We start from the raw sequence: 9,935 nt of genomic DNA on the forward strand, positions 1-9,935 counted from the left end.
TATTAATTGGGGTGATAGAAAAAGGAAAAGGGCTTCACAAAATTATTTTTGTTCATGAAAACAATAAGTCACACAAAAGCAATTCTACGATCAGATTTCATGTTCATTCTACAGTTGATTATCAGTACTTCTGCAAACAACAGTATGGACCTGATTTATTAAAGTTCTCCAAGACTAAAGAAGGTAGACTATTATGGAAGACCCTGGGTGATTCAGCAAACCTGCAATGTATCTGGTCTAGGATTAAAAACATTTGTAAATCAATAGCAAATTATTTTTAAGAAATTCATTCAAAGCTTGCTGGGTGATCAAGGTTCTCCCATGATCTTTAATTCCCATATATCCTTTATTTACACGTAACCTATAGATTTCCCTTCTCTGATTGTTTATTCAGATGCTCATAATCCATTTAAACTTGAAGTAACCATTGATAAAAAACAGAACCGTTGCGATATTACGTTTTTATAAAGATAATATTTTCCCAATAAACTTTTAGCTGCATGCTTGTCAATTTGTTCATGAATGTAAATTTACATTTGGTTCCAATGGTTTCTTCAATTAACACTGGGAAAAATAATCCCTTCCAAAAAAAAAAAAAAATTACGTTAGCGTTAATTAAATATACCACCCATGTATTTCATAAACAAATGTGTTTTACTTAAATTTAATAACAACAGATAAAACGGAGGCTATCCTTGTTTAATTATAAGGAGTTCTGCATAAGCATTTTCTTCTTCATTTTGTGAGCAGGTCATTAGGGATTATTACACAGACAAAATGAAATTATGCTTGCTGCAATGCTCGTGTCTTTAGAAATCTGTTGCCAACAACAGTTTTGGTGCCAAGAAGTGAAATGAAGCTTGATGATTTCTATTGTAAATTTGCAACTGAGTTGAGAACACTACGCTGAAACAATAATATAGAACTAGAAAATGTTGGAAAATATTTGCATCAACAATCAAATTTTGAGAGTACGTAGTCCCGCTCTGCCAGTTATTTTTATATGGCTATCATAAAATATGCACTGACGTTCTACAGAATAATTGCAATGGCCACACACCACTGCAAGCTTGTATCAGTTTCATTGAAAGCCTAATTTTGTTTATTTGTTTGCTTTGTGAGTCTACATTTCCAGAATTAGGAAATTAAAGCAATGTACAATTGGTTTATGTATTTTCTGCAATGAGATTTCAATGTTCATTGATAACGTAAGAAAGTCCTTACATCCCTATCAGTTACCAGCAGCATTCTTGTTTTTAGTGCTGTTTTTCAGGACTGAATATTTGGCCTTTAAAGTGTAATACAAAACAATACAAAAGTTACCCTAAAGTACAACTAAAGCTCACATGTTCCCCTTCCCAGACACAATAGCCCACAGTGGCCAAGTTTCAGCTGTCAATCCAGAAATCAGAGGGCAGGAATAGGTAGGGACAAGTGCTGATTTAGAAGAAAGTCTGCATTGAGAATACTGAAGTCAATGCCCCTTGCAACATATGTTTGATCAGACTGTAGTAAAGGCGGACACGAGCAGTGTCAACTCTGCTTTGAATTCAGGAGCAATGCTGCATTGTTGCCACTCATGTGTGTATGTGCAAGAGAACTAAAGTATAATTTGCAAAAACCTTGCAAGAGCACTAAAATATAATTTTAGGTGACTATACAATTAAAGTTATAATGTATAGTTAGATCTAATCCTTAAAATGAGCAGGAAAGATGAATAGAAAGAGAGAGAAACATATCCAGAACCCAATCAAAAAGCATGGTAGATTAACTCTACTAATAATTCTATTGTTTTAGAGCAACAGTAGGACATCATGTTGCTTTAGACAACACTAAATGATGACACACTTGTATAGGCTCCACCTTTGTTTCATGTTATTTTAGTAAAAAACTTGTGCTAAATTGGCCTGTTGGATGTAATACAGGGCTTTCTTTATAGTCAGAACTGTAAGGCCTTGGTTCAGCACCAGTACTCGCCAGTCCCCAAATCTAACACCGCAGTCTTCACTTATAGCCAGGGGTGTAGTGGGGCAGGCAACGGTGGGAACTCTTTGCCCTCACTTTTTTTTGGGAATGGGTACTCCTTTTTTGCAAGGTAATATTTGGTAGTCTGGGTCATAGGAAGGACCCCGCTGGAGGGGCCACATCTCCCGTATGGAATTGCAGGCCCAGAGTGGTGGGCGGGTTATCTCTCTGAACACTACCTGCCCACTCTCAGTGTTATTATGACGTCACTCTGGGGGAAATTTCTTCCCCTTTGAGTGACACATAGGCAGGGGTGTAGTGGGGTGGGCACCAAGGATAATACCGTGCTCCCTCTTCTTTTTTTACCACTTCACCCCTGCCTATAGCAAGCCTCAGCTCAGCCTCGGGAGACTGGTTGCATCTCCCAGCACATGCTTGCCCCCAGGACTTAATGTGCAAGGGATGGCGTCTGGAAAAGGGTTGGCAGAGGACCAGGGGCCCAGCAGTACAAAGTTCCACAAAGGCAAATCCAGAGTATAAAGCCAGGGTCGTACATAGGTGATCAGTCCACCAGACAAAGACAGAGGTCGGTCCAGGCAGCATACAATCAATAGGTCAGTAACAGGCAATGGTCCTTAACAGTAACCACACAAAACACACTCCAGCAACAGATAAGCCCAGCTAAATGCTACAACTGGCACTGGTAGCTGAGAGCAGAGAAGCTATAAGTACCCAGTAGCCAATGGCAGCATGGGATTGCTCAGGAACTATGCTGCTCATCAGCTGCAGCACAGCTCCAAATCCCCTGCTGTACCGTCTCAGATACAACACAGGTAAAGAGAAACAAGGATGTTGCAAGCCGCAGAGCACTAATTCCTAAATCTCCTCTGCTGCTGTAAGCGCCACTGACGCAGGGAATAAGCCGGGCGCTCTCTACTGTGGTGGAACAACGCCAGCATTGTTGGCCAGAAGTGTCTCCTAACAAAAACATTATTGAATTATATAGAATATTTTTTTCTTAAACCATATAGAGTTTTAAAAAGGATGTATCCAGATAATACACACCAATGCACTTGCACCAATTCTGGACAGGCAATAAAAGCACCTTCAAATAAACATTGCCTCATCTCTGTGAATATAATCATTTAAAAAAATCATTTTCAAAGTTTGCAACACAGACATTGTTTTTTTTTTTTGTATGCAAAGCAGATTATGACAGGCTGTCAGTCTTCCAGTATAAACAACCAGCAGGTGTTGTAAGCTGTTTAAAACTGGCTAAAACACAATTTTAAAGTGTTGTGAACTGGCTATTTTTAGGGCTGTTTAGTGTTTGTTAAAAATATGTCAATTTTTTATTGTACAAAGTCTGAGAAAAGGTGTTCTTTAACATGCCCCTTGCTGAATTAATTACAAACATTAAGAGATAAAAATGGATAAGAATAAAAATATGAAAATGTGTAAGATATTAAGCTACGTACACACATCCAATGGTTCTTGCCCGATAATCATCTCAGGGCCGATATCGGGCGAGAATCTAGTGTGTGCACAGCACGCGTCGACCATCGTCTGAACGACTGTGCTGGCGGATCTACGGACGATGGATGACGAGCAATCGTAATGCAAGGGAAGGGGGAGAGAGCACAGCAGGGTGCCACTCCGTTGTTCTCCCCCTCCCCTCTATATAGAGCAGAACAGTGCTGTATGTACAGTACTCGTTCATGCATCTTTCAGTCTTTAGTCATTGGAAAGAATCATGAAAGATCCTTTCCAACGACAATAATTGCAGGTGTGTATGCGGCTTTACATTTGAGATCTGCTATACCTAATACCTCTGCTGGTCTCAGCAGTAGTCTATGTGTGCCAGTGCTGGAAATACTTCCTTGCAAATCACGCCTTAATGTTTCTTTTCAGTGATCATTAGATCTGTGTAAGCCTGTTTTGTTTCTATACTTTGTCTTCTTGTAAAACATGTCACAGATAAAATTGGATTCTAATTCCACTACTGAGTTTATTATCTCATCACCAATCACTTACTACCACACAACTAAGCTTTAAAATGGCCATTATCTCTTACAAATATCTATCAGATTGTCTTATAGAGATTACAGAACCAAGGTATTAGCTGTCTCTTAATTGTAATTAGCTGATTAGCTGGAATGACCCATTTTAAATGCCATTTTGATTTTCGATTGAGCGTAACACTATGTTTGTGTTCATGTTAAACTAAGCATCAACCTTTTCATCTGGCATCAGAAAAATCATTCCCACTTTAATCCCTTTCAATAACTAAGAAGATTAATGAAAAATGTCACAAAGATGCACTGCATGGTTAGAATACAATGATAGATTTTAATTATTTGCAACACCGAATCATAACTTTTTTGCTTCCTTCTCAAGGACAGGGTGACCTTATAGAGTAACAAACCTTAGATCTGGTACTGGTTTTAGTGATTTACACCTATTGTTCTCTGCTTTTCTTTTTCCCCGCTCATGTAGTTCCTTTATTTCTTGCACAAAGTGCTATTATGGATTTTAATTACATTCCCTGAAACTCAGTCTGTTAACAACAACAATCTTTCATGATTGCATGAATCATTCAGCCGAGATAAGCATCCAGGAGATAACAACACTACGCATACTTTTAGTCACCAAAATTATATTCCGTTGATGTCATTCTCATAACCTTTCAGATAGAAAATTAAACCTTAAAAAGCTTTATTTGAGGTAATAATCAAATGCTTCAAACATGTGATCCACAAGATATATCATTAATAGTTCAGGGAATAAGATTTTTATGAAGACTTCTACAACCTGCTGTGAATATTCACCTCAAACAATAACTTGAAAATAACATATTATGATAGAGAAGGTTTATCTTTTCTGCTTGTTAAAATGTAATTGTTGGCCTTGGTCTTTGTTCTATTTCTCCCCTAATGTATTTCTTCTAAAAGTATGATAAAGGAAAAGAAGATAAAAGAAAGCATAAAAAGAAAAAAAATGCAGTGGATCAAGCGACTTCTCCTACGAGGTTTAAAAAACAAATTTACTTTCTGAAGTTTATTTAAAAACAATTCTAGTCACCAACCGCCTGAGTGCTGGCCACCACTGAAGTTCGGATTGGCCACAAGCATGGCTTTGGGTCTGCACATTTAAAATTTTTAGTGTACTTAAAGCAGAATGTGTTTTGAGGAATATGTGTATTCTGGCAGGGTAGATTTAAAAATCTGTCTATATTTATTCATGATTCAAAGAAAAAAATAGGAAAAAGAAAATAATACCTTGGAGGGGATGAAGTTCTTATCCAAACTATTTTCTGTCGACAATTGTTTGGATTTGGATGTGAACTTCATCGGCTCCAAGGTACTATCATCACTAGTCCTAAGCAAATACCCGGTATCAAACTTATTCCTAACAACAATATTTATACAGATCTAAGTTTATTATCTTGGCTATTCATACTTCTAAGGGGAGAGGATACCTATATTAAGTCCTTCTTCCACTATCAGAGCTTACCTGAATTATTTTACATTTGATCAGCTCTTATGTTCCTTTTTAACACTCTAGCATGAAATACATTGACAAATGCAACCTTTGCATGTCTCCTTTATCCCCTGAGAAAGCCTTTTTAGGCAAAACGCGTCAGAAAAAAGAGACAATTGACTTTCCTGTCTATGCGATTAAAATTCCGTCAGTTAAATACAGAACTTATAAGTTACATTAAGAGAATTATGTCTAGATACTGTTTTTATTTTATTTGTTTATACTGGGTTTTTTTCTTTGAATCATAAAATAAAATAGACACATTTTTTTAATCTACCCTGCCTGAAAAAGCCTGCTCTTTCTCTCTCCTTAACCACCTTGCCGTTAAGCCCGACCTTCGTTCGGGCACAAAAAAATTGCAAGGATGGTTAACCCCGAGATTTTTCCCATCCTTACTTACCTGGTCCCCCTGTGCTCATCCAGCGTCGTTTTCGTATTCCAGCGTCGTCCTCCGTCCAGCGTCGTCCGTCGATCTCCCTCTCCAGCTTCGGGTGCCAGCGGGACCGGTAAGATGCCGGCTGGCATCTTGTGTTCCGCCGCCCGGCCGGCTTCTTACCTGGTCCCGCTGATCGTCCGACATCCTTCTCGTTCCAGCGCCGGATGATCTCTGAAGGGAGAAGCCGTCCGGCGGAGAAAAAAAAAAACCGGACGGCTCCTCCCTGCGTGCGTGATGACGTCGGCGCGTGTGCGGGAAATTCAAATAGAAACTCATTCATTCATTTTGTATTGGATTCAATACAAACTCCTGTATTGAATCCAATACAAAATAATTCAAATAAATACAAAGTGTGTAATTGGTAAATTCAAACGGTCATTTTGTATTGGATTGAATACAAACTTCCGTATCCAATCAATACAAAAAATAAAAAAAAAGTAAATAACTTGGAAATTCAAATTTATATTTTGTATTTGATTGGATACAAACTTGCGTATCCAATCCAATACAAAATAATATAAAATTAATACAAAGTACATAACTGGTAAATTCAAACGCTCATTTTATATTGGATTGAATACAAACTCCTGTATCCAATCCAATACAAAAAAATAAAAAAATAAATAAAATAAAAGTAAATAACTTGGAAATTCAAATTCTTATTTTGTATTGGATTGGATACAAACTCCCGTATCCAATCAAATACAAAATAATTCAAAACAAACCCCAATAAATACAGAATCAAAGTTTTAAAAATTGCCACCCTGGATGGCTAGTGTGTAACACTGTGTCTTATCTTACCTTTGCTGATTTTCGCCTAATTTTGACCATTTGCTGCCTGCTTTGACCTCTGCCTGGACTCCGACATCTCTGCCTGCCGCCTGCCCTGACCTCTGCCTGGACTCTGACATCTCCGCCTGCTTTGACCTCTGCTTGGACTCTGACATCTCTGCCTGGACCTGGACATCACCGCCTGCCTGACCCCTGCCATGGCTTCAAGCTTTGTTTATGTAGTCATGTTTAAGCTGATTTTTGTGTTTTTCCTTTAATTTTATTAAAAGTATTTTTTTTTTTAAATGATTGTGTGTTTCAAACATTTTTTATATTCATAATATCTACTAGAACCCATGTTCGGACATATTTCTGTAAGTTACAGGTCTACAATTTAAAAAAAAAATTTCATGAAAAACAATGGATCACTTTTGGTACAGAAATCTAGACCTCAGTGTAACGCTCAGGAGGTTAATACACATTTAATAATAAATACAGGCTTGGCAAACATACAACTGATTAGAATCCTTTTGATGAACAACCTAACCCTCATACTTAAAGCAGAACTAACATGGCAAAAAAATAACACATTTACAAGTGGAAAGCCATCAAAACCTTCACGATTTTATTTGAGTCAGTTCCGCACAGTTCCATCTTTCTTCACCGTCCCTGTATGGACTGGACGAGTGCTGTCATATCTTCCTGGTTCTTCTTCTTTTTTTGCATTAGAAGATGTAATGCACGCGGTTGTGGAAGGAATGTACAAAAGCTTTGGTAGGAAAAAGATAGACATGTACAGTTTTCAAAAGTTATAGTTTAGGCCAAATACAGCCTAGCCAGTAATTTGGAACAAACTACCAGAGCCGCCAAAGCTCTGGAGTCGCACGTGGCACTTGAGCCTCTGTGTGGTGGCTCGCTTCTTTATTTACCGCGGCTGGCGTTCACACTTCCACCGCCGGGGTAAATAGGGAACAGCAAGGCATATGGAGGAACGGGATTTCCTTTCATGGGGCGTTGCCTCTCCTCCATATGCATTGCGGAGGAGAGGGATTTCCTTTCAGGGGGCGTTCCTGGTGGGGGACGGAGCCATTAGAGCAGGACACGAGAAAGAGTCCAGCCTAGTGTGCTCCTGCCTACCCCTGAAATGGCCTAGTGGCCAAGAAAGATTGCTGACCTCTGGTTTAGGTGGATGGCTGCGCAGCACGGAGCAGGGCCACACGGTTAAGATCATTAGATCCAGACTAAAAGTAGGTAGGAAACTAGGGGGAAACTTACCATACATTTAACAGAAAAGAAAATCTTTAGAAGGAAAACTTTTGCTCAAAGTGTATAAGGTCCATCTGTCACCCCAATTAAGGAGTGTCTGTAGAATATTCCACCCATGACAGCCCTTGGATAGATATTAATTTAATGGCTAAAGTGTAGAGGAAACTTTGATGTGCTGGAATTGATCTGCAACAACATCTAAAGACATATATGTAATATGGCAGGGAGTACTGGAAGAGCTAAGAAAAAGACCTCTGATATCACCACAATTACTAATAGTTTTTGGAAAGTTAGGGTTGATAGTGGTTTAGTGTCCAATACCCGGAGTCTGTCTGGCAGAAAAATAGGGCACTTGCCTTGTCCATGATGTCATAGTGATGTCATTTATCCCATGTCTGTGTAGACACTGAGGGATGTGGAGATATATTTGCCACGTTAACTTAAAAATGAAATTAAAATATAAAGAATTGGTATATTAAATGTGAGGTTTATTTAACTAAAAAAAAAAAAACATAGTGTCCTATGGTACCTTCACGTATATTTAATAAATTTTCTTTTTAGTGGTTTAAACACAACCAGAAAGATTTTAGGAACTTTCTAAAAACATTTGATATTTAAAGTACCATTAAAATGCATTAAATATATATATATATATATATATATATATATATATATATATCTAACCAGTATTCTGAGGATTCAGTGTGCTAAAAGCCTAATTCAGATATTTGCTGCTACATTTCTTAGCCCATTTATTCAAGGGCCTATGCATTCCCATCAGTTTCATGTACTTCCGATTAACTCATGCTAATGTTAAACTAAAATTACTTTCTACAAATTCACTAGAAAAAAATGTAAATTGAGTTATTCAGCTATTCTGTGGGTCAGATGAGTGGCCAGAATGAAATATAATGTTATTGCCTCACTATCCTCTTCAGAAAATGATTTCCATTCTGAAATTTTATTAATTTAAAGTGCATAAAAATACTGGGCCCAAAGTGCAAGTGTCTGTCTATGGGCATTTTAAAAAGACCTTAATGAATCAATCTTTCCAAATATATATATAGCCTGAGATTTGTCAGAATCTGTCCAGTCCTAGGATTAGTTATTCTTGTGCTGCAAATGGTATAGGATTTCATAAGTTTCAAATTATAGCCATTCTGGAAAGTATCAGGAAATTAATTTTTGTGCCACTAAATTAAAGGTTACCTGCACCTTCAAAAAAGTACAGATATGCCTGCTTCCTACCTTGGACATGCCATTAGGTGTAAATACTTACTGTAGCCTGCTGCAAATCCGGTCCTATTTCAACATTTAAATGACAATGTGCCAGGTCTATTTTCAGCTCAAAAATAGACCCAGCTCCTACTGTTCTCTAAATGACCTTGAGTCAAAGTAGACCCAAAGCAGAGCTTTGATTTATTAAAGCTCTCCAAGACTGAAGAAGAAACACTTTCATCCGTGAACCTGGGTGCTTCAGGAAACCTTGAATGGATTTCCTAAAAAGTCATTTGCTATTTGTTAGCAATTATTTTCAATCCTGGACCAGATCCATTGCAGGTTTGCTGGATCACCCAGCTTTACCAATGAAAGTATATCCTCTCCAGTCTTGGAGAACCTTCATAAATCATACCCAATGCAAGCAAAGTATTGGAAAGTTCAGTTGTTTTACAGGACTTGAGCTGGGGAACAGTAAGTCTATGTCAATCAAATGGCACAAGCTAGAGAGTAGGTGTCTTTTACATTCTTGAAGCACCACAACTTTACCTAAAATATAAACCTTGCATATTAGGTGGATATACCAACTGTGGCCCTATGTAAACCTGGTCCTCCTATGTCAATAATTGAATGGCAATGAGCTAGGCCTACTTGCAGCTCAAACCTAAACCCAGATCCCACTGTTCTCTAAAGGACCTTAAGTCAAAAGTAGACCCAACACAGTTGTTTTACAGGACAG

General features: G+C 38.0%; 1 long non-coding RNA gene across 1 annotated transcript; it reads right to left on the reverse strand.

Moving 5' to 3' along the window:
• Window positions 1–6,771: 6,771 nt before the first annotated feature.
• Window positions 6,772–7,160, reverse strand: LOC140332153 (uncharacterized). The gene is made up of 2 exons (XR_011921037.1): window positions 6,869–7,160; window positions 6,772–6,832 (listed from the first exon to the last, which is right to left on the reverse strand). It is a non-coding gene; the product is annotated as an uncharacterized lncRNA (long non-coding RNA).
• Window positions 7,161–9,935: the final 2,775 nt, after the last annotated feature.

This window comes from Pyxicephalus adspersus, chromosome 5 (assembly GCF_032062135.1).
Source record: "Pyxicephalus adspersus chromosome 5, UCB_Pads_2.0, whole genome shotgun sequence".
NCBI lineage: Eukaryota > Metazoa > Chordata > Amphibia > Anura > Pyxicephalidae > Pyxicephalus > Pyxicephalus adspersus.